Source organism: Vulpes lagopus, chromosome 6 (assembly GCF_018345385.1).
Source record: "Vulpes lagopus strain Blue_001 chromosome 6, ASM1834538v1, whole genome shotgun sequence".
In the NCBI taxonomy this organism is placed as follows: domain Eukaryota; kingdom Metazoa; phylum Chordata; class Mammalia; order Carnivora; family Canidae; genus Vulpes; species Vulpes lagopus.
Window position 1 is genome coordinate 77298240 of NC_054829.1, and position 25117 is coordinate 77323356.

Genomic DNA, 25117 nt, shown 5'->3' on the forward strand with positions numbered 1-25117 from the left:
CCAAAGGCAGGCGCTAAACCCCTGAGCCACCCAGGGATCCCCTATGGTTTTTTTCTTAAACTAATTTCTCAGAGTTTGTTTTTTTCACTCTCACTGTTCTATTCAATGTCTTTTATATTTTAGGCCAAAATTATTTCAATAGTCACCTAACTTGCCTTCAGATTCCAGGTTCTCCCATTCCTACACAGATTTAATATTTCTAGAATATTGCTAATGTCATGAGGTGTTATAATATGATTCCAGTTAATAATTACACCGAAAACTGAGTACTCGCTAGGTGCCGCCCACTGCGCTAAATTCTTTTTACACAGATTATTTTAATCCTCAGAAGAATCCTATAAATATATAATTATACAGTTGGAAGATGTATTTGTTTATTTATCTCTACAATTCAAATTTATTAGATCTGTCCACAGTCAGCCATGATGATCTTCTTACTAATCTTGCCATTTCTGGACCCAAAGCACTCCATGGCTTTCTCAGTATTCATGCTTTCTTTCACCTTGCCAAAGACTCATCCAAACACTCAGTCTCAGTACAGATGAAAAGTTGGTTTGTCTTGAGTTCAGCATTTGCCATGTACAAGATCAAGACCAGTGCGATTCAGGATGAAATTCTATTCATCAAATTTCTCCCAATAGAGGGGCTTACTTCCAGTGCCATTATGAAATGAAGTCACCACCTGGCACATAAAACCCAGAATTTTGTTTCTGTCAAAACAAAATTCTTTCTCCCCAGTGCTCACAACATGAAAGTTTTCTGCTATCTTTGGAAATTCGTTTGCAAATGACCAGAAGGAAATACAGCCCCAGAGCTTGCCATCGATGCCACATCAGAGAACATGGTAGGGTTGAGTACGGCTGGATGGCACAGGCACCCCAGGAATGATAGCAGAAAGAATTTTAGAACATTTCTGTAAGGCAGGAAGAATTTTAGAACATTTAGAAAACTCCCAGATCACCCAACTACTGGTGGTTCTGGGATGGGAACTCCACATGAAACTAGAAGTCTACTCTTAACCCTTTTTCCTATGCTATCCACATTCCTCAACATGATTTCTAAGGCATGCCACAAATTGCTCTTACTCTTCTGAGCTAATGTCAGCTTTTATTTCAATATTACACTGAATTCACTAATACACTCTAAGCACAGCATGTTCATTTCAATTGTTTGCCTTTACTTTTGCACCTGTAGCTTTTCTCTTGACATCAAATCAAATCTCTTCTTGAGTTAAGGTCTCACTCCAGAGCACAATGAAGTCTTCACAAATGCTATAGTGCATCTGGATCTTTTCTTGGAGCCTCTAACACCACTTATTGTCTGCAACATTAACTTTCACATTCGGTTATGGAGCACCTTAAATTTTTATTTAACTGGTATATGTACCATTACTATTTATTCATCCTGGAAGAAAATACTGAGCCCTTGTTATTTGCCAGGTACTGTATAAAGGATGGAATACAAAGATGGGTAAGATTCAGTCTCTGAAAGAGTTTAATCCAGGGGAGCAATAGTTATGTTAGCTAAAATATTACAATACAATCTAAGTGATAATATTGGAGCATTGTGTTGCATAATGATCTGGCACATGAGTTTCAGAGTTGTCCAGATATATGTACTACATTTCCCAGCTCTGCTCTTCAATAGCTAAGTGAGATTTATGTAGCCTCCGTAAGCTTTAGTTTCCTCATTTGCAAAATGGAGATACTAATAGTACTTATGTTCTAATAGAATTTACAGAATTAGAAGAGTACAAAGTAGGGTTCCTGGGTGGCTCAATGACTGTCTGCCTTCGGCTCAGGTTGTCATTCCGGGTCCGGGGATCGAGTCCCATATCGGGCTCCCCACAAGGAGCCTGCTTCTTCCTCTGCCTGTGTCTCTGCCTGTCTCTGTGTCTCTCATGAATAAATAAATAAAGATTTTATTTATTTATTCATGAGAGAGAGAGAGAGAGGCAGAGACACAGGCAGAGGGAGAAGTAGGGTCCGTGCAGGAAGCCCGACATGGGACTCGATCTCGGGTCTCCAGGATCACACCCCGGGCTGCAGGCAGCGCTAAACCGCTGTGCCACCGGGCCTGCCCTGATATTAAAAATTAATCATATTTATTGCAAGATTAGTTTTTAAACCATAACTAGCTTCCTCTGGCCACTCTCTACATTTGTACTTGCCTTTCTCTGCTGCCAATCAGTATTTTCTTTTTCTTTTTCTTTTTATTTATTTATTCATGAGAGACACACAGAGAGAAGCAGAGACACAGGCAGAGGGAGAAGCAGGCTCCCTGTGGGGAGCCTGATGCGGGACTCGATCCAGGGGCCCCAGGATCACGCCCTGAGCGGAAGGCGGCGCTAAACCGCTGAGCCACCGGGGTCCCCCAATCAGTATTTTCTAAGGTAAATGCAAACTAAAGGTAAAATTAATCTAGAAAACATAAAATTTGGAATACAAATGGCCTGTTATAAAACCATTCTAATATATGGTGTACTTCTAAAAAAATACTTATTTGTAGATCATTCTTATCTTTTTTACTCTGTTATGTTGACAGATTTATCTAATTCTCTCAAATTTGTTTTCATGTTATGTAATTTGAAGCTATGGTAATAATGTTATATTACTGGTGAAGTGAATTTTTCAAGTGTCTCTTTTATTTCTAATATTGCTTTTTAATCTTAAAGTCTATTTCAGTATAGTGACATCAGCTTTTTTGTTGTTGTTGTTATTTGCATGCTATACCATTTTCAGCCTTTTGTTTTCAGCCTTTCAGTGTTACTATGTTTTAGGTGTGTCTCCTATTGTGAGTCAGGATTCTGATAGGAAATAGATGGACAATGCACCCAAAATGTTCACTGAAGAGAGTTTAATAAGAAATTCTTTAGAGAGGTATAGACAGCATTAAGAGAACCAACAAGAGATGGTGAAATAGACATTAGAAACAGGGAAAAGCATTTACTGATTTTTTTTTTTTGTCAATTGCAGAACCTGCACCCCAGAATACTTTATTAAGACCTTATTGCTTACATAGAGACACTGATTGAGTTATACCAAATTTCCCTGTGCCTGGTTCCAGGTTACTCTGTGTAGAGCTTCCCTAAGCTGTTGAGAGCTAGGACACTGCTAGGCAGGGGCAGGACCTGGAGTGAGAAGAATGGTACCTCCTAGGAGTTGTAGAGGGGGCAGTGGGCTTTGAGAGGGCCCTTGGGGTGAGCAAAGAGATCAGGAGTATAGCCTTAAGCCAGGGCCCAGGGGCAACATTCCCTGAGATGGGTCAAGCTCCAGCCCTCTCTGGAGTTTCCAGAACAAAGCTGGGTGGATATGCTGAAGGGTCAAAGAGAGGGAACATTGTTAGTAGAACCCAACATAAGCTGTTGCTGGTAAAGGGGGCACCTGCAGGATCTGTGATCTTTAGTAGAGATAACACAACCACTAAAAACTTTGGCCCAGCAGTGAGGGAAACTGGGGGAATTAACACCCCTATTTCTCTATCCTCCCACCCCATGATCTCCTGCCACTATCAGCTACTGGCCAAACTCAACCAGAAGTTAGAGAGCAAAGGAGTTTGGGAATGCAGAGCATAGAGCTAGGACTTGAGCCAGATAGAGAAGAGTAGAGAAGAGCCAGCACACATGTAAACCAGTCTAATAGTTTTCTTTTTTTTTTTTTTAATTTTTTTTTAAATTTTTTATTTATTTATGATAGTCACAGAGAGAGAGAGAGAGGCAGAGACACAGGCGGAGGGAGAAGCAGGCTCCATGCACCGGGAGCCTGATGTGGGATTCGATCCCGGGTCTCCAGGATCGCGCCCTGGGCCAAAGGCAGGCGCCAAACCGCTGCGCCACCCAGGGATCCCAATAGTTTTCTTTTTAATGGCGCATTTAGTTAATTTACTTATATTTATTGAGATTACTTGTGTAATTTATTTTTAAGATTTTATGTCCCACATTATCTGTTTCTTTTCTTCTGCCATGATTACTTTTTGATTATTTGAGCGTTTTTTTCTCATTTCATTCATTCCATCTCTATTACTTTAGTGGTTACTTTAGAAATTTATACTATCTTTAACTTACTCCTAAACAATGGGGAGATCTTTGGAACACTTTTTGCTCTGATTACCTCTCTCCTGACTTATATACAATTTTTGAATATTTTTAACCCAATAACACATTATTATTGTTATTTTCTGTCTGTATATGTTAAATTTAAATTTAACATAACTATATTTATAATATGTTTAAATATATAGTTACATTTGTTTATAACATATAGTAAATACTTATTTAGATTTATCCACTTTCTTTGGTCACCATTCATCTTTGTATTCTAGAATTTCCACCTTGAATCACTTTCCTTCTTTTAGTCTTTTGGAACATTCTTTTTTAAGATCTATTGGTGATAAACTCTGCATTTTCTTGTTTCTGAAATGTCTTAATTTCACCCTTTGCTAGATATATAAATTTAGGTTGACATATTTGAGGGTATTCTATTGACTTAGGGTTTTCATTTATCTGTTGAATATCTGTTAAGAAGTCTGATATCAGCATAATTGTCATTCCTTGGAAGGATAGATTTTAAAATATTTTTTTGTTTGTGAATTGCAGTTTCTTTCTTTTTAAAGATTTTATTTATTTATTCATGAACAACACAGAGAGGCAGAGACATAGGCAGAGGGAGAAGCAGATTCCTTACAGAAAGCCTGATGCGGGACTCCATCCCAGGACCCCAGGATCACAACCTGAACCAAAGGCAGATGCTCAACTACTGAGCCACCTAGGTGCCCTGTAAATTGCAGTTTCATTATGATATGTCTAGGTGTGGATTTCCTCATATACATCCTGCTTAGGATTCATAGATAACTCTAAAGCTGTTGATTGGTGTCTTTCATTGGTTTATAAAATTATCAGATTTTATCACTTCAAATACTGCTTCTACCTTATTCTCTCTTCTCCTTTTTGAATAGGTATATATATTAGAGCTTTTCCTCTATCCTTCATGTTGATCTCTCTTTTATATTTCACATCCATTCCTTTAACTCTTTGTGTTACATTCTCCATAGTTTCCTCAAATCTGTTTTCCAGTTTATGATTTTTTTAATGGTGGCTAATTTGATGTTTAACTTGCCCATTGAGTTTTAAATTCTAATGCTCATATTTTTCATTTTTAGAAATTCTCATTGGCTCCTTTTCAAATCTGCTTTGTCACTTTAAATGGTATTTTCTTCCATTTTCATATTTTAAAATCTTTCTTTTATTCCTTTGAACACATTAAACATATTTTACTTCCTGTGTCTAATAACTCCAGTATATGACAGTTTGTGGGTCTGATTCTTCTGTTGGTTGTTTCTGCTAGTTCTTGCATAAAATGCCTTTTTTAATAAATTTTATGTATTTTGTGGTTCTGGTCCTGCTATTCTTTGGAACTTTATCTAGAGAAATACTTTAAATTCTGAGTTGAAAATGCTCTTCTGGAAAGAATTTGCATATACTTTTGGACGCTGGATTGTATGTTCCAAAGATGGTATGACAATAGTATCTTGCATCCCACATACTCTTCTTACAATGTGACATTGACATTCCTCCCATTGAGAAGCAGGGTCTACGTTCTCGCTCTTTGAACCTGGGAGATCTTGTGACTAGAGTGGAAGTGATTCTCTGGAAATTCCAAAGGTGGGAGATAAAAGGCAAGACAGTTTCCCTCTGGTTCTCTTGGGAGGCTTTGCCCTTGGAACCAGCAACCATGCTATGAGAGAGCCCATGTAGTCACATGGAAAGGCCATATGCAGTATTCTTACTGATACCCTTAGCTGAAGTCCTAGCCAACAGGCTGCATCTGCCACCAGACAGGAGAGTAAACTAGTTTGCTAATTCCAGGTTCCAGCCCCTGAATGACCTCCTGATCTCAAAGTCTTCTCAGGTAGGTTCCAGACACAATGGAGCAAAGACAAGTTGTCCCTGTTGTGCACTTTCCAAATTCTTGATCCACAGAATCCATGAGTATAATACTAAATTTGGAGGAGTGTGGGTTCTTATTCATCAGCCATCAATGACCAGAATACTTCTGCCGGATACCTGGGGACAAGACTAATATAAGACATTAACTTAAATTCTAGGCTTTAGAATTTTTGGGGCAACACAAATAGTGTAATCTGGCTACAAAACTGCTTGAGGATGGTAGAAGAGGTATTTCCCCCTCTGCTCAATATCATGGTTCAAGAGTGGCAGCTTCCATGTGGTCCCATCCATGATTTAATGGTATAGGTAGGGAACAGATTTATTTCTAGCTCACCCTTACACTGAATGCTTACCCCTTTGGTTTAAGGGAGCTTTTATTAGGTTTCTCATTTTGGGTAGGTCTTGTGTTTCATCTCCTGTTTTCTGCTCTTGTAAATTAAAAAATTAAATTGTAAATTAAAAACAAAAACAAAAAACTGACACATTCACCAGGTTTTGGCAAGTGCTCTCAAAGTGAATCCAGTTTTACTGCTCCCTTTATTTACCTAGTTTCCCACTTTAGTTTTTGGCCTGTGTGTTTAAATATCTATTTTTTCTCTCAGCTCCTTGATGCATATGAAAGGATGCTTTGCATATTATAAATGGAATTTTTGGTGGTTTTCAGCAGGTGGCTTGCTTGGAACTTTGTTATAAATTTTGTGGGGGACACAGTTCAGCTCATATGTTGAAGTCCTAATCCCTAGTACCTCAAAACATGACTGTAATTGAAAATAGAGTCTTTAAATAGGTGACTAAGTTAAGATGAACCATTAGAATGGGTTCTAATTCAACATGACTAGTGCCCTTTTAAGAAGAGGAAGTTAGAACTACAATGAAATATCACCTCACACCTGTCAGAATGACTAAAATAAAATACATGAGAAACAACAAGTGTTGGTGAGGCTGTTAGAAAAAAAAAAACTCTCTTGCACTGTTGGTAAGAATGTAAACTGGTGTTGCCACTCTGGAAAACAGTATGGAGCTTCCTCAAAAAGTTAATAAAAGAAATACCCTACAATCTAGCAATCACACTACTGGGTATTTATCCAAAGGATACCAAAACAATAATTCAAAGGGATACATGCACCCCTGTTTACTGCAGCATTATTTACAATAGCCAAACTGTGGAAGCAGCCCAGGTGTCCATGGATAGATGAATGTATAAAGAAGATATCACACACACATGCATACACACACACACTCACACACACACACACACACACACACACACTGGAATATTACTCAGCCCATTAAAAAGATGACATCTTGTCATTTGCAATGATATGGAGTTCAGTATAGTGCTGAACAAAGTAAGTTCAATCAGGAAAAGCAAAGGAAAAAAAGAGAGACAAACCCAGAAATAGACTCTTAACTATAGAGAACAAACTGGTGATTAGTAAAGGGGAGATGAGTAAGAGGATGGGTGAAATAGGTGAGGGAGATTAAGAGTACACTTATCACGGTGAGCACTGAGTGATGTATAGAATTGTTGAATCATCATATTGTACACCTGAAACTAACATAATGCTGTGTGTTAACTATACTAGAATTAAAAATAAAAACGTAATTTAAAAAAGTAAAGAAAATTAGAACACAGAGACGTACAGAGGGAAGACGATATAAAGACACAAGGAGAAGACAGCCATCTACACGCCAAAGAGAGAGGCCTCAAGAAGAAACCAACCCTGCCAACACTTTGATCTCAGACTTCTAACCTCCAGAACTGTGAGAAAAGAAAATCTTGCTTGAGTCATCTAGTCTGTCATACTTTGCTGTTGCTGCCCTAGCAGACTAAGACAGGAACTACTCCCCATTCATTTATTTAATCAATAGTTGAGAGCATCATGATTTATTGAGTGACTGATTATTGAATTTGGGTTTTTTTTGAAACTTCAGGGTTTCTTCTGATTTCTCCTCTGCTGTCTCCCTTTTGACCATTTCATTGCTCTTCAACACTCACCTGTACCATATAAGAGGAAAACAGAGGCAAGAAAACCCCATTTCTTCTGTTGTATTTTCCAGTTCACATCTTAGGCTATTAGTGTGATGTTGGGGGGCAGGGAGAAAATTTTAGGCCAGGTCAAGTTTTTTACATAAGTCTACTATTCGGTGTGACTCCACATATTTTAATAATACAGCCTCTTGTTCTGTTCATTATAAATGACACTACATAGGTCAATGTATAATCTATGAAAAAACAAAATTCAGTTGAGTAAATTTTAAAGATCAAACTGAAACTGCTTAAAAGCATAAAGTTGAACGAAAATCAAAAATCAAATCACTGATGCTTCAGGAAAGCTTGATTTTAAAGTAACCCTTTTCCTCTCTTCCACAAACCTCCCCTTCTCCCTTCTTAGCCTTTTGTTTCAGGAACCCCATTTCACCCTGAAAATGACCGACCAGGCTGGACACATACATAATTCCTTTAGAAACCAGCTAGATCCTGTATTTCCCTACAAAACCTGTCAGCCCATTCCTCTGGGTGGGCTTGCAATTTTTGAAGGCATAGCCTACTACAGCCTCCTTTGCCCAGCAAAGCAAAAAAGCTATTGTTCCTCTTTATCCCAAACTCAGTCGAGTTTTATTTTGGCTCTGAAACAGAGGTCAGTTTTCAAACTTATTGGCTTTATTTAATAATTCATAAATTGAGCAGCAACCAGAAAGGAGCTCTGAGAAGCTCTACAAAATGAAAGACTTTTACAGACAGATGGGAGTTGGAACTAGGAGGTTATACTAGACAAAAAAGCTAATGGTTATGGCAAGTTCACTTTCCTTTAGGGGATGGCGGGGTTCTACCAGGCAGATTACCTAACAAGTGATTTCTATTTGATTGGTTTGAGATTCTATTTCTGGGAGAGCTAAAACTCTAAGGGTCAGTTTGGTGAATGAGGCTTGGCATTAAGTGACTCCATTCTGGGCCTATTGTCTTGTTTTTAACATCTACAGTATATTGTATATTGCCCAAGATTCATAGGTTTTAAGCTACTCAAATAATATAGCAAAGTAAAGTTGCAACAGGGAAACCATCAGGGTGGTTATAACAAGTAGTTGTATTTTTCAGATATTTTAAATAAAAAAAAAAAAACACCCATTAGTCCATCCAATTTTTGGAATTTTAGTTCCAAAAATAAGTACTTAGAAAATTTGGAAGAATCATTTATTACTTAAATTAGTTCAAATTTTATAACACAGGCAATGAATGGATTTTCCTCCATGGAAATCTTTTTTTTTTAATTTTTATTTATTTATGATAGTCACACAGAGATAAAGAGAGAGAGAGAGGCAGAGACACAGGCAGAGGGAGAAGCAGGCTCCATGCACCAGGAGCCGGACGTGGGATTTGATCCTGGGTCTCCAGGATCACGCCCTGGGCCAAAGGCAGGCGGCAAACCACTGCGCCACCCAGGGATCCTTCTCTATGGAAATCTTACGCAGGCTTTTCTAAAAATTTTATATTATTTTTTAGAAATAATAAGATGTAACACAGAAACAGATGAAGAATCAAAAGCAAATACTTGTTTCAGCAAAGTAAGTTGGAATGGGGTTTAACTACCAAGTGAGTCACAGTATCTGTTCTTTCAGACCAGTTTAACTTCATTATAATTACTCAGGCTTAATGAAATAGTAGTCTTCACAACATGTGTGTAATACTATGACTTATAAGAAATATATTTTGGTCATCTGAATAACCAAAATATATTTCTTTTTTTTTTTTTTAAAGGTTTTATTTATTTATTCATGAGAGACACAGAGAAAGAGAGGCAGAGACATAGACAGAGAGAGAAGCAGGCTCCATGTAGGGAGCCTGATGTGGGACTTGATCCACAGACTCCAGGATCACCCCCGGGGCCAAGGGCAGGCACTCAACCCCTGAGCTACCCAGGCATCCCCAAAATATATTTCTTATATATGTTTGGTCTTCCATAGTTCCTGGCTCCTGCAATTGCCTAAACCCTTCTCAGTTCCTCAGTGTTGAGAAGGATCAGGGTGACTTTTATTATGTTAATGAAGCGTCTTCTGGAAAGTATTGAAGGAAAGAGGTACATTGCCAGGAGAAGCAGCCATGTGATTAGACGCATAAAACTTTCAGTCCCCTGATGCCTGGGTGGCTCAGCGGTTGAGTGGTTGAGTCTGCCTTTGGCTCAGGGCATGATCCTGGAGTCGGGGGGATCGAGTCCCACATCGGGCTCCCTGCATGGAGCTTACTTCTCCCTCTGCCTGTGTCTCTGCCTCTCTCTGTCTCTCATAAATAAATAAAATCTTAAAATAAAATAAAATTTATTTAAAAAGCTCCCACAAACCTTTCAGTTCCATGCCCTGACCACCAGGAGAGCAGCTGGAAGTTGAATCAATCCAATAGCTAATGATTTAATTAGTTGCACTTACATATGGAAGCCTCTATAAAAACCCAAAAGGATGGGGTTCAAAGGGCTTCTGGGTTGGTGAACACACAGGTATTTGGGGAGAGCATTGTGCTTGGAGAGGGCATGTTTGTTCTGTTTCCTTTCCCCACACTTTGCCCTTTGCATCTCTTTCATCTGGCTAATCCTGGGTTACATCTTTTTACAACAAACCTGTGATCTAGTAAATAAAATGTTCCTCTGAATTTTGTGAACCACTCTAGCAAATTAATGGAACTCAAGGGGAGGATTGTGGGAATCTCCAATCTGTAGCCAATGGATCTGAAGTACAGGTAATTACCTAGGTTTGCAATTGGCACATGTGTGGGAAGGGTAGTCTCAGAGGACTTGGAATCTGATGCTGTCTCCAGGTAGGTAGGGCAAAATTGCTTGTTGGCATTTGGGGAACCCACACACATTGAAATTGGTACCAGGACCAATTTTAATGTGAAAAAGATGTGATGACACATGTACACACTTGTTTGGGGAATTCTGGGATTCTAGGCCCTCTAATAATGGATTCTCAAATGAGGCTTTAAAAGATATAGCAATCTGGGACAGCTGGGGTTGGCTCAGTGGTTTAGCGCTGCCTTCAGCCCAAGGCCTGATCCTGGAGTCCAGGATCAAGTCCCACATCAGGCTCCCTGCATGGAGCCTGCTTCTCCCTCTGCCTGTCTCTCTGCCTCTCTCTCTCTCTCTCTCTCTCTCTCTCTTTCTGTCTCTCATGAATAAATAAATAAAATCTTAAAAAAATATATAACAATCTCATTCTTCTATATTCTTAGTAATTTAGGACATTTCTTTATTAAGTCAGAGCATTCCAAAATTTCAGAAAAGAGAAATTTCAGGAAATATATAATAATATATTTCCAAAATGAAAATAAAATCAGATTTCCTAGAAAAAGTAAACTGCATCTCAGTTCTTAAGAACATAGGAAGGAGACATGTTAACATTTGGAAATAGGGAAGGCAGTGGAAACTCCTGCTCAGCCAGCAGAGAGGGGAGGTCCAGGAGCTAGAAGAAGGGGTGTTCTACAGAGATCACATGAGGGTAAGGCAGGGTTCAGGGTGGGGAGAAAACTTGGTTACCACTGAGGACTCCTGGGGACAGGTCTCCCAGAAGCCTATCAGATCTTTATGTATGATATGAGAGTAGGGTGCCTTTTAAGGGGAGACTCACAGAGCTGTGATTTTAAAAAAAGATTTATTTTATTTATTTGAGAGAGAGAAAGCTCCCATGCGTGAGTGGGGGGAGGGGCAGAGGGAAAAAGAATCTTCAAGCAGACTCCACTCTGAGAGCTCAACCAACTGAGCCATCCAGGCACTCCCAGAGCTGTGATCTTTTTTTAAACCTTCACCCCACAAACATGAAATGATCCTGATTACCTCCCATTTCTAGGCCACCCTACTAATAATCCCTTATGATTTCATAGGCCCTTTATCCCCAAACATTCTGAATATTGATGTGTAAAAATCCCTTTAATGGGTCATATAGCTTTATGGCTCCATATAAGTAGAGATAAAGGACTTACAGGGAAAATTCCCGGTTGTGGTAACTTGCTGAGAGAAATTTATTCCTACCTTAGTGTGAGTAGTTAATCAACTAAGGAGAGAAGAAATGACTGATTAGAGAAGTTGGCATAGTTTGGGGAAGATGGAATTCAGCGTAGGCAGCAGAGAGGTTTAGTGGGCAGAGGTGAGGAAGGAGAGCTTCAGGGTACACATCTCTCTGGGCCTCTGTCTCTTCAATGTTTACTGACGAATAAAAGTGTCTGTGAAGGTATTTTTATGTGAGAAACTTGGGAGTATTGCCTCTAAGCTAGTGCTACCAAGGCTGGGAAGCAGAATTTATGATGCTGATGTTATTGTCTTATTCAGTTGCTAATGCCACCAACAGTATTATTATTATTCTTTTTTAATTTATGATAGTCATACAGAGAGAGAGAGAGGCAGAGACACAGGCAGAGGGAGAAGCAGGCTCCATGCACCGGGAGCCTGACGTGGGATTCGATCCCGGGTCTCCAGGATCCGGCCCTGGGCCAAAGGCAGGCGCCAAACCGCTGCGCCACCCAGGGATCCCCACCAACAGTATTAACACAGAAAGTCCTTTTCACAGGGTCCAGTGAACTGATGTCTCATGGAATACATTCAAACTAACTTCTCTAATTTCTTGGGCTTTACTCAAAAAGTAATCCTAGTTTTTTAACAACTCAGCAGTGCTTAGTAGGTACGATTTTATTTTATTTTATATCCTACCTCCTTCCACAAGGCATTTTAGGCCGCTATCAGGAAGTACACTTTATCAATGTAAGTCCTTTCATTTTGCTTAAGAAGTTTTAGGTCTCGGTGCTCATCACTGTGAGGGAACAAAAAGCCAGAGTCAACCAATGGAGTAAGTTTTCTACATCATCAACCTGCCAAATGAAGTACACCCGAGGCTGAGGGACAAATAAACCAGCTTTGTGATTCAAATCATACCAATCCAGGAACTCACTTTGTTTACACTGCCTCACTGAGTCATTTTTTTTAAATGGGCACTTGGTAACCCAAATAAATCTTTCTCTAAGTGGAGGAAACATTTTTGAGGGATGTGGAAGTCTTCCAAATTCCTCATTATGAAGCCTTCATAAAGTTGCCCAGAGACTTTTTTGGGTAACTTTTTATTTTTAAAGTTGCAGAGGAAGTACAGTTTTACTGTAAAAATACAAAAGCAAACAGATATTGAAGTCCACCTTCACTGAAGAATTTTTATGCCTTTTCTAGAATAGAGGCCCTTTCTTTGTGGCTCTGGAAAGTGGTGGAGAGAGCAGGACTGGGTATAGATACGTCCTTGCATCTGTTTCTTCATCTTTTTCTTTTTGAGTGAGGAGAGGCTCTGACGTGTTGCAGCAATAAACAAACCCTAACCCCTCACTCAACTCACTCACTCCTGCAAACTGTACTGTAGGTCCAGTAACTTTTCAGGGCAGCTCCCCTCCAGGTGAAGACTTAGGAATCAGGTTGCTTTTATCTTACAGCTGCTCTACCTGAAACACAAGACCTCCAGCAACACCGAAGCAGGGGATAAGCAAAAGTGAGAACACATGTGTGCTATTAACTGCTATAGACGGGAAATAACATTAAGTCACTCAATTCATTGGTCAGAGCTCATGCGTGGCCCCTACTTAAGTTCAAGGGAGGCTGGAAAGTGTTTCTGTATGCCCAAGACCAAGAGGGAAACTAATTATGATGAGCACTACTAAGGTCCTACCATATTTTCTCTTTTCCTAATGTCTCTTCTATCCCAGCACCCGGGCACATAACAGTGATGACCCCAAATGTCCTCAACTTGTTTGTAGCAATCTCTATACCCATTCCTGAGGACTATCCTTAAGAGGAAACTATCTGAGGCAGGTTAGAGGCTAAAGAAGGAGAGGGTTTGGACACTGGGTGTGATATATGTGAGGAACTAAATCTTTCCGTGGATCAGATTCTCATGTTTGAGAAGAGAGAAACCAGTAGAAACCAATTTTCCTTGCCCCAAACTCATTTGCCATCTAGCCCTATCATGGTATGATAATGGGGTAGTAGATTTCTCCATCTGACCCTACCACTGTGTAATGATGGAATTGTTCAGTTTTCTCCCATGAGCATCAATTTCCAGAGAGGAAAATCTGATTTCTACTTGGTCTGTGAGAGGAAAATAGACAACAGTATAGGGAAGTTTTTGAAATGCTTAGAGATGTAAGAACTTTGTTTTCTTGCTTGCAAAGTACCCTATTTCTATTTACCCCTAACTCCACAAACCTAGCTTTCCCCCTGACTTCACAATGCAGTTATTTACACTTGCAGTAAAAACACACAATATGAAAAAAAAAAAAAAAAAAACACAATATGCAGAGTCAACTTCAGAAATTCTCTCTCTAAATCAGTTTCCAAAGCCTTCTGTGTTTCTACCCGCAAGTCCTCAGCCCTGGTGAAGCCAGATGATGATTTTTGAGTTAAATGTTTGGCATAATTTGTGGTTATAGAAGCCTTTATTAATTCATAATTTAATCTAGGTGTAATTTATGAGCAAACATTTTAATTAGGCTATTCCATTAGCATTTGGGTTTATATATCTTATGCAATAAGATATTTGTACTTTTCTGATTGGCCTTTATTCCCTAATTTTCTCTGATTTAAGGCCTTCAGTTACATAATTTCTGTACCACAATATTTTGCCCAGCCTATTTCCATTCCCTCAAAAAATTAGGACTTTCTTGAATGTGATCTGGCCCCCCCCACTCTGTAGGCATGCATAGTCAGATGATTATAGAAAGGGAGAAAGTGATCACCAGACAGTTTCTATAGGTCTAAGAAAGAGGATGGACAAAACCCAAAGCATAGTCTAAGAGGCCCGGTGCTCTTGCTAGTGAGGGAACAATGCCTCCTTGGCAGTAACCTCATCAGATTCAGGACTCCGATCTCTCTGCCTGCCCTCTACATATATACATACAGAATGAAGCCAGTTTGTCCATGTGCATTAAGGTGGATAAGCAAAGACAAGCTCATCTTAGCTCTTCTCTATCCACAACAGAGAACACATAAGATATTTTAAGTTTCCAGGAATGTGTTTTCTAAACATTAGAGCTTCTAGACTCCTCTCTTCTGTAGAAAGGTGTTTAAAATAGTTCTCATTCATGGTGTATAACATAAAAAGGGTTAACATAAAAGGGACATTCGAAAGATGTAGTTAATCTGAAGTAAAACAGATCATTTTAAGGATTTATTACTCTCCCTTCCCAAAACTGGAGGTTTTGAGAGGTTCATCAACATCCAATAAAAGAGAGGCAATGCTAGAATCTCTGGGTTCTCAAGTTACTCTTCCAACCACAAGACCACATTTCCTTCCTCTCTTACTGATATGTAGAGAGCAATATGAAATGTCAGCAACTGGGGTGGTAACAAGGACATGAAGGAAACACCACAATGTTACTTAGCAAGTGTGCAAAATAAAATCTGAATTTAAATGACTTTTTTAAGACATTGCTTTATAAATTCGATAGGCTACTCTCACTATATAATTTAAATCAATGAAACAATTTATTAAAAACCTTCCATAGTTAAGCACTGTGATAAGTACCAGGGATACAAAGCAGGCACAAAATGAAGCCCCTTACTGTCATGTGCTGCAAACCGTCACTGAAGAACAGTGAGGTAGGGATGCCTGGGTGGCGCAGCGGTTTGGCACCTGCCTTTGGCCCAGGGTGCGATCCTGGAAACCCGGGATCGAATCCCACGTCGGACTGGTGCATGGAGCCTGCTTCTCCCTCTGCCTATGTCTCTGCCTCTCTCTCTCTCTGTGTGTGACTATCATAAATAAATTAAAAAAAAAAAAAAAGAACAGTGAGGTAGATGTTCCCAGCCCAGATCCCCCCCCCTTTTTTAAAGATTTTATTTATTTATTCATGAGAGACACAGAGAGAGAAGGAGAGGCAGAGACATAGGCAGAGGGAGAAGCAGGCTCCCTGTGGGGAGACTGATGTGGGACTCGATCCCAGGGCCCTGGGATCATGACCTGAGCCAAAGGCACTCAACCATGGAGCCACCTAGGTGCCCCCAGTTCCCCTTTTTATAGGCTGGGGCAGCCATCCTTCAACTGTGAGTGCCTTTGCTAATAGCTTATAGCTGTGACTTTCTCCAGAGACTTGACCTGTGCTAAGTAGGGCTATTTTACTGGAGACTCCTGAGAAGTTATACCCTCCCTTCTCCAAGGGTAATCAAAGACTGACTCATTTTCACTCTTTCATACTTTTCCTAGATTTAACCTGGCACCATATTCTTATTCAGGTCTTTTCTATACTGCTTCTTCCCCTCCTTACATTCAGGTTTTTCCTAAAGAGTATCCACTCAATAAACTATACATATCAGAACCCCTTCTCAGGGTGTGCATCTAGAAAACCCAAGGTGTTTTAGGTACTGAATAGTTTCCTAGATGCATTGTTTAGGGTAGGATTAGTGACATTATGTAGGTCTGTAAAGTTTTAATAGAGACCCCAAAATTTAACATGCTGCCTCATATCCCCTCTATTTTTCTTCTAAACAGTCTAGTTTTTCAATTTGACCTTTTAATATTTTTTGGTACTTCGAGATATTCGTTGGGGAGTGATCTAACAGAACAGTAAATATGTATGTATCTACCTGAATGATATGTGTTTTAGCACTTTCCCACAATTGTGTGGTCATTAAAAGCCATTCAGTCAAGAAATATTTTTCCATGCTCCTTACAGAATAATAGAATAAAGCCTCTAGGGGGAAACTGGTAGCCTTCCTACTGAGGCAATCATCTTTAGAAAACTTCTAACAAAAAAAAAAAAAAAAAAGAAAACTTCTAACAAGGTATTGAGGAATTTAGCTATTGTATTCCTTATTCATGCATCTCAAACAGATGAGTTTGTGACCATGATAAAGAACAGTATCAATGGAAACTTTATTAAAATTAAAATTATTTTTATTTTGCCAATTTTTTCTGGTGGAGGTAATTCCTTCTATCCATTCTCCTAAGTCTCACAGGCTGGTCCCTATAAGCAATCACACACTCCTTTTCAAGTTTCTATGTAGTTAAGGTATAACCATTGCACTACTAAATCCTAAATGTTAACAAGTTGGGTTAAATTATCAGAGACAAATGAAATTAGAGGCATTTTGGAAATGTGTCTCTTCTCCCACACTGCACAAAGACGATTGATTATTTAAAGACAAAAACAGGATGATGTTAAGGAAAAAAACTCTTCCTGACACTTGTTAGAGACAGGAAGGTAGATTTTACCTAAGTGGGAGTGACCTCAGTGGAGGTCTGTAGTAGAGGAGATAGATCTGACTCAACTCTGACTCCATTAAGGACAAGCCAAGGAAGGTGAAGGAGTCAGTGGGTGGCAAATTATGGGTTAAGTAGGAGTCTTGCTAGCAGGTTCAATAGAATTCTTGCTACAGCCAGGCCCAGGAAATAAGGTATCAGTATGAGATTTAGCAGAATTCTTGTTCAAACTGGATTCTTCTACAAGGACAAAGAGGGAAACCAAGGTCTGGTCCAGCAGAGAACTTATAGAAAGCTGGTTAAAATTAGGTCAAGGAGTCTTCATCAGCAGTAACCAAGAGTCAGTGGAGGTTATACAGTTAGTGCAATAATAACTAACCCTTAGTATGGCCAATGCTATTCTAAGTGCTTCATAATGTTAATTAATCTTTACAATAATCATGAGTGGATAATGTTATTATTCCCATTTTTCAGGTGAGGAAACTGAGGCACAGAGAGTTTAAGTAACTTTCCCTAAGCCTCCCAACTATTGACTGAAGGGTTTAAGTCTAGGAAGCCTGATTATGAGTCCATGGTCCAACTAATAAGACATACTGTCTTTTTGTGCTAGAAATAAATAGAATTGAAGTCTACAATCTGCAAAGAGATTTTATAGTTGACAGAATGAGCTGGAAGCTCTGACAGAGTAATGTATAATTTCCTTTCATTGGTTACTGTACCAAAGTTACAGACAGAATTTTAGATTTAGTAGATCAGTTTCTAAGATGATTTACTTAAGTGAGAAGGATGCAAAAGTATGGATAATACTTACTAAAATGCATGTAAACACCAATGTTTCTTTTTTAAAAAACCAGTTCTTCCTGGACCTTTGTATATTTGCATTTTAAGAGGACAAACTGCAAATTTTGGAAAACTCCTATCTTTGAAAACTCTCTTAGGGCTCATTAAAAACCAAATTTGTTCATTCCTTATGATGTTAGAAGGTATTACACAGACACAGATTCCTTGGGACTTTGCATGCAGTGCCTCTGGTTTATAATATTATTTATCCTGTAGAGAACACAGTGTGATGGCTAAGATGTGCAAACACAGACACAACAATTACAAAGTAGGTCTAGAAAACAAGACTACTGTTTGGAATGCAAACAGAAGGAAAGGTCAAGTTCCACATTTTAGGAAAAAGGGGTTGCATTATAAGTAGCACATTGATGGGCTTCCTTTCTTAATGTTTCCTTTTTTTTAAAATTGGCCCAGGTTGTTGCTACTGTCAGAACCACTTCTCTAAAATGAGAAATTACATATATCTAATAAGCATTCATCCTATTTAGAATGCTTAACTGTATAGACCATTAAAATCTGACACCGGTTACTTTTCCAGCTGTTATATGGAGCAAAAGGCTGCAATATGGAACAGATAGGTAATACTTGGGTGAAAGGAATTAAAAGAACAGGTCTGGAATGTGGCGTATTGCATGGGGGATGGTCAGCCCAGGTCTAGTGAAGCATAAGGCAAACGAGTTGGGTACGGGGGTCTGCAAAGGGACAGTTCTCATATCATATTTTGACATTATTGCTGGGTGTCATAAAGTGGGTTTTTGTTGTTATAGTTTGTTTTTTGAGGGTGGAAGATCTGGAATGGCCTTTTCCAAAGCCATGTGATGGGGCCTCATCAATTTGGAATCACTTAAAAGTTGTTTTGCTTATGTGGTGGTGATATATAGTTCATCATTTGTAGTGGACATCGGCTGGAATCAGCCAACTCATAACAAGCATCACGTCTCACCTAGTTGCCACATGTGGTGGTCCATGGTGATAAAACCAAACAGTGCCCAACCCCATGTTATTCCACTATCTATTCATTTTGTGGAAGGTGGTTCCTTGACTCTGCCAGTCAGTTGCAGTTCATTTACCAGTGATGAATATTTGACCCTAGCTAACCAATCAGAGTACTTTTTCTACAAATTTAGAATTGAGGCGGATGAAGAGTAGAAGGAATGAAGAAGGCAAGGAAGGAGGAAATGGATTCAATTTCCCTGGGAAGTAGACTGTGATCTGCCAACTCAGGAGTTGTGGCTAGCCTTACTCTGCCAGAGAGATGGGGAGATAGGAAGGTAGGGTGCCTGGACAGAGACTGCAGTGTTTACACGTAAAGAAATAGGATGGGGATGCAGAAGAAATCCAGGTGTGGCTCTTTCTGAGGCGGAGCATTTCTCTAAGCTTATATGAGATACTCCTGCAGTTTATAACAAATTCTTTGACTACTTTGACATTTTGGAGAGAAGAAGTCTAATATCTCTAGTTAATCTCTGCTTCAGAAGAGCCTTTGCATTAATGTCTTTATTTATTTATTATTATTACTTTTTTAGGCACCAAAATTTTTATTTACCCTCCTTTCCACTCTCTTTGAACATTATAAACAATTAAACATTATAAACCAAACTAATCTTTTTGATTCAGAGTTGTGATAAGAACCATCATGTTACAAAGAGGTGGCCAGATATATGTTTGCTTTTATGATTCTCTGGCCCTTCTCAACCTCTGGCTGTCACTTCTCTTGTCCTTCCTGGCTGTCCCTTAACAGTCTATTCTAACCTCTGTAAAATAAAAACTGAAAGTACTAATCTCATTGTTCTGTGAAACCTCTTCAAGAGAATGCCCAGCACTAAGCCAGGCTCTCTGAGGCATTCAAACTCTCAGAAGTTCCTCCCTTCTTTTTGATATAATTCATTCTCATCTGTCATGGGCTGAGGGACCAGTGAACCAGTAACTAAGAACATGGGTAGAAAGTTCATAGGCCAAGTGAAGGCCTAGATGGTAAAGTGTATGGGCTTTGTGACCACCACTGCTGACTTCCAAACTAAGTAAGGACTGACTGAGCAGTTCCCAAACCCCTGAGCTCAGGGTTCCTTGTGGGTTTCTCCTATGTACTTCTATTATGACCAGGGCTAGAGAAGGGGCTTCTCAATTCCCTTGCCACATCTAGAACAGTATGAGGGATGCAGCAAAGGCCAAAGACTGAGTGACCAGCCCTGGGAAGTCAGTGGGGGACATTAAAAAACCTATCTCAAAGTTGGTGCCATTTGTTCTTGGGGAAGAGAGGTGGGACCCCAGCAAGGCCAGCAGTTACTTTTCTTTTTTTAATTTTTATTTTTTTATGATAGTCACAGAGAGAGAGAGGCAGAGACACAGGCAGAGGGAGAAGCAGGCTCCATGCACCGGGAGCCCGATGTGGGATTCGATCTCCAGGATCGCGCCCTGGGCCAAAGGCAGGCGCTAAATCACTGCGCCACCCAGGGATCCCCCCCCTTTTTTTTTTTAAAGATTTCATTTGGGCAGCCTGGGTTGCTCAGTGGTTTAGCACCGCCATTAGCCCAGGGTGTGATCCTGGAGACCGGGGATCAAGTCCCACCTCAGCCTCCCTGTGTGGAGCCTGCTTCTCCCTCTGCCTGTGTCTCTAACTCTTTCCCTTTGTGTGTCTCTCATGGATAAATAAATAAAAATTTTAAATATAAAAATAAATAAGATTTTTAAAAAATCTTTAAACATTTTATTTATTTATTCATGAGACCACTGAGAGAGAGAGAGAGGCAGAAATATAGGCAGAGGGAGAAGCAGCCTAATGCAGGACTTGATCCCTGGACCCTGAGATCACAACCTGAGCCAAAGGCAGATGTTCAACCAACTGGGCCACCCAGGTGCCCTGCATTAGTGTCCTTAAACATTCTGGTTGCTATGAGACTCTATATTTGGTGCCCTCAGTACGAAGTTATAACTAGATAATAGTAGGGATGCCAGATGTTATGAAAGAGCTGTATGGTCTTATGGTACATCATGACAGCCTAGAGATATTCTCTCTCAGAAGAGACTGTGGACATGATTCATTTGTTTCATATAGCTCTCAATAAGATCATTCTTTTCTTTTCTCTTTTTCTCTCTTTCTTGTATAATCACTGGGGAAACATCTTTCCAGAAATGCTCAATCTTTCACATTTGTATGGTCTTTATAATATGCAAACTTCCCAGAGGATGAATTGTGAGTAAATGTTTTTTTCAGTTGTCTTGTGTAATACTTCTCAAAGTGTGGTCAATGTGATCAATCTCTGGGGAGATCCTCTCTGGAGTCCGTAAGGTCTAAATTATCTGTATCATAATATTAAGATGGTACAATCTTATAATACTGTTTCTCTGTGTCAGCATTAACACTAATGATATAAAGCAATGGTGGTTAAAACTGCTAGCATCTCACCAAAGGCAGCGGCACCAAGTTGTACTAGGAGTCATTGTATTTTCTCACTGCCATGCACTCAAAGTAAAAAACCAAAGAAAGAAAGAAACAAACAAACAAAAAAAGAGAGAAAGAAAGAAAGCAAAACAAGCAAGCAAGCAAGTGAGCCAGTCTTCCTTAAGAATGTCCTTGATGGAATAGTAAAATAAATTGTATTTAATCTTGGCACTTGGCTATGTAAAAAATGGGAAATATGCATAAAGCATTTCTGTACAGAGAAGAGTACAGTAGTTGTCTTGAGTAAAAGCACTTGTGCAACTATTTGAGGTGCAATCTGAACTAGTTGCTCTTGAAAAAAATGGCTGACAGAAAACGATGGTTATTTAGACTTGGGCATTGGCAGACATTTTATTTAAAAAATGCAGGAAGTGAAGCTGTCACTTACAGAAAAACAACCGATGGTGCTTTTCGCCAATGAGAAAAACAGGAGTGAAAATTAGAATTTTGGGAAACTTGTCTCTACCACAGTGAGCTTGATAGTTTCCCAGTATGTAAAAACTTTACTAATGAGATTAGTGAAAATAATTTTTGACATTATATAATGAAACATGTCAACATTTGGAAGATCAGCATAACTCAGGGAAGCAATACTTTTCAAATAACCAATGTTTTATTTTACAAAATTATGCTGGGTAAAAGATTCACTCAACATGCAAGATAGACCAATGGATATTCTTGTAATAGAGTTTAAAAATTTGTTGTGTGGTTTCAGATTCCGCATTAGAACTAACCTCAAAGAAACTGCCACTTTTTGAGTCTTAGTATATTATCAAAGAATAATGTCCTCAGTTATCTGAAACGGCTATTAAAATATGCACTCTTCCTCCTTTTTCAAATAACATATGTGTGGTACTATATTTTCTTCATATATTTAAAAAAACATAATCACAACAGAATTAGTGTTGAAGGAGATGTGAGAATCCAGTTATCGTCTCATAATTCTTACATTAAGAGATTTGCCAAAATGCAAAACAATTTGATCATCTTCTAATTGTTTTTTGCTTTGAAAAGTATAGTTATATTTCATAAAAATGTTATTCATGTTAACAAGTAGTGGGATTATTGTTATTTTTAATACAGCTAAGAAATAAAAATTTTAAGAATTTCTCAGTTCTAATTTCTAAACAAAATAAATATTTGTAGATATAATTTACATGAACCAAAGTTCTTTAAGGTCCTCAATACATTTAAAAGTGTGTTGGAGCTGGCTGGCACTGGCTCATGAGAACCTGTTGTGTGGATCTCCTTCCAGCTCTGTGTTCAATGACATCATGTTGATAGCTTGAAATTGGCCATGGAGGAAGTGTTTATAAAACAAAAATTAGCAAATGCTACAAAAGAGCATTTCTTTCTTTCTTTTTTTTTTTTAAACACCATTTATTCAACATTTACTAGTATATTACTCTCCAAATGAATCCTGAGATCAAAATCTTAGTGAGCTACTGGTCTAGTGGTTACTCTCTCTCTCCTTTGTCATCTTCCTATGGGGAAACGTTCTACTTTATTCTTTTACTCATTTAATAAATATTCATAGAATATCCCTATTTTCTAGGCATTGTCTTGAGAAATGGAGATGCTAAGATGAATAATTTGAAATATAGAGTTCCCCATTAGGAGGGATATAAGAAAACAGATATCCACAAAATTGTATGACAATTGTTGTGCCAGGAGTTGTTAATGGTAGTACAATGAGGGAAATTTCCGGCCTAGAGTAGGGGATGGGAGGAGGTGAGGGAATCCTGGGAAGGTGTCTGTATGAGTCAGCTTCCAGTCAGAAGATAAAAACCACACCAAAATTTAACACAAGGAATCATTAACCAGGTACACAATTGTTAACTAGGGAACCAAAAAGACAGAAGGAAAACACTAAATTATAAGGGAAGCGACTATTGCTGGGAGCAGCTACCACTCCAAAGATGATGGAATGGAGACATTAGAATTATTAACACTTAGAAGATTGGGTGGGGCCCCATGATGCTGAAATTTAGATATCAGACCCTGAGGTATTGCTCAGTGGGTGCTGGTAGCTCTCAAGTTTAGAAGAGGAGTCCTTTGGGCTGGAAGCCAGATCTGTGAGGAAGAGATGCCCACTGACTGCTATTGTCTCTAAGTAGAGCAAAATGAGGATGTTTCTACAAGTATAGGAAAAATTGCAAATGGAGTTAAGCTGCTGATCTAGGAGGAAAAGAAATGGTGCTGCTAATGTGAAGAAATGATGCTAGGGTAATGTTCCCAGGCACAGAAAGCAGGCAGAAAGTAATCATGTAGCAAGTCCCCTCATCCTCCTCCAGCTTTGCCGTGTCCTAGAATACCTTATTGGCTGAGTCTAATAGGAAGCCAGCTGGCAAAGCAGAAATGTGGGAGTTCCCGTACCAGCATCATGAAACAGAGTATGGATGGGTACATTTGCAGCTGAGATAGAATATCTTGCTGACTGACACAGTTTATCCTTGGCTACACAGCATCCATACTTACCTTGGTACTCCATCTGACAGTGAAAAGAAGGATTTCCACTTAGCAAGACTCAACTATTCTTTGCATGAATGAAGACACTTTTCCCTTCTTGTCAAATTGAGGAGACACACAGTACTAATAATCATTGAATCAGTTTCTGGGAGTTGGTCAACCACCTATGCCTGGAACATGTCAAGTTTTCCTCAAATTCAGTAAAAGTCTCACCTGAATGTTCTACCGAAGACTAACTTGTAGAGTTAACCTCCAGCAAGACTTGTGTAAAATAGTAAGGGAAAGAAGGACAGAGAATGAAACTGATTTTTTTTTCTCTCTCTGTATATACACATATGCACACATTCATAATAAGCAAGGCAGAAAATGTACAAAGCTGCCACAGTCTTTATTTCTAAAACTGATCACAGGACCATAGTTGGTTTTAATAATTTCTCTCTTCCTTTCTATTTTTCATTTGTCCTCAGGTAGGACCTCAGCTGATGTGACTTCTTTGCTTGATAGTATAATCTAAACTTCTAGTACTGAAGCATCAGGAATATTGTCCTGACTTTGTTTTATGGCTGACATTTTCCATTAATTTGAAGCAGTGAGAGGCTCCTCAAAGAACTCCCTGGGTTCTAGACACAGTACCCACCTCCCCATGTCCATTGTGCAACCAGCAATTCAGTTGTACCTCAGTACTCAGAATGTATCATTCCAATAGTCTAAAGTATACATTCAGCCAGTAGTAAAAAGAGTCCCAAAGAGTCAGATGTCGATCTCAACTTCTGATTCACTGGAATCATTGTTGTATCTTCTGGCAAAAATATTCTGTCCTTTGCAACCAAGATCTCCAAAGCAACAGAACTGAAAATTACAAAGAGGGGTAGCAGAACTTCTGGGAGTGGTCTTTAATTGTAATATTGAGGGGGTGCATTTTCACTTCCTCCTTGATTCCTGAACCTATGTATTTTGGTTATGGGAAGGACAGCACTATGTACTAGTTGCTGATTTAAGGTATTTTTTTATCTTGCATGCTAGAGCCCCATCCCTTAGTAGACATCGTGAATGCAGGAGGCTATTCCATCATTCCTGGAAGCTAATTGCTTCTGAGTGGTAATTGTGTGGTAAGACCAGTGAATTCCATGGGCAAACCCATTGCTGGACTTCTTTGGTTGTGAAATGAATTCTTTGACCAAGAGCAACATTGTACAGAATGCCAT

The 25117-nt window shown here is 39.1% G+C and overlaps 1 pseudogene; it reads right to left on the bottom strand.

Annotated features, from left to right (window-relative positions):
- Window positions 1–321: 321 nt before the first annotated feature.
- On the bottom strand, window positions 322–25117 carry LOC121492657 (annotated as a pseudogene).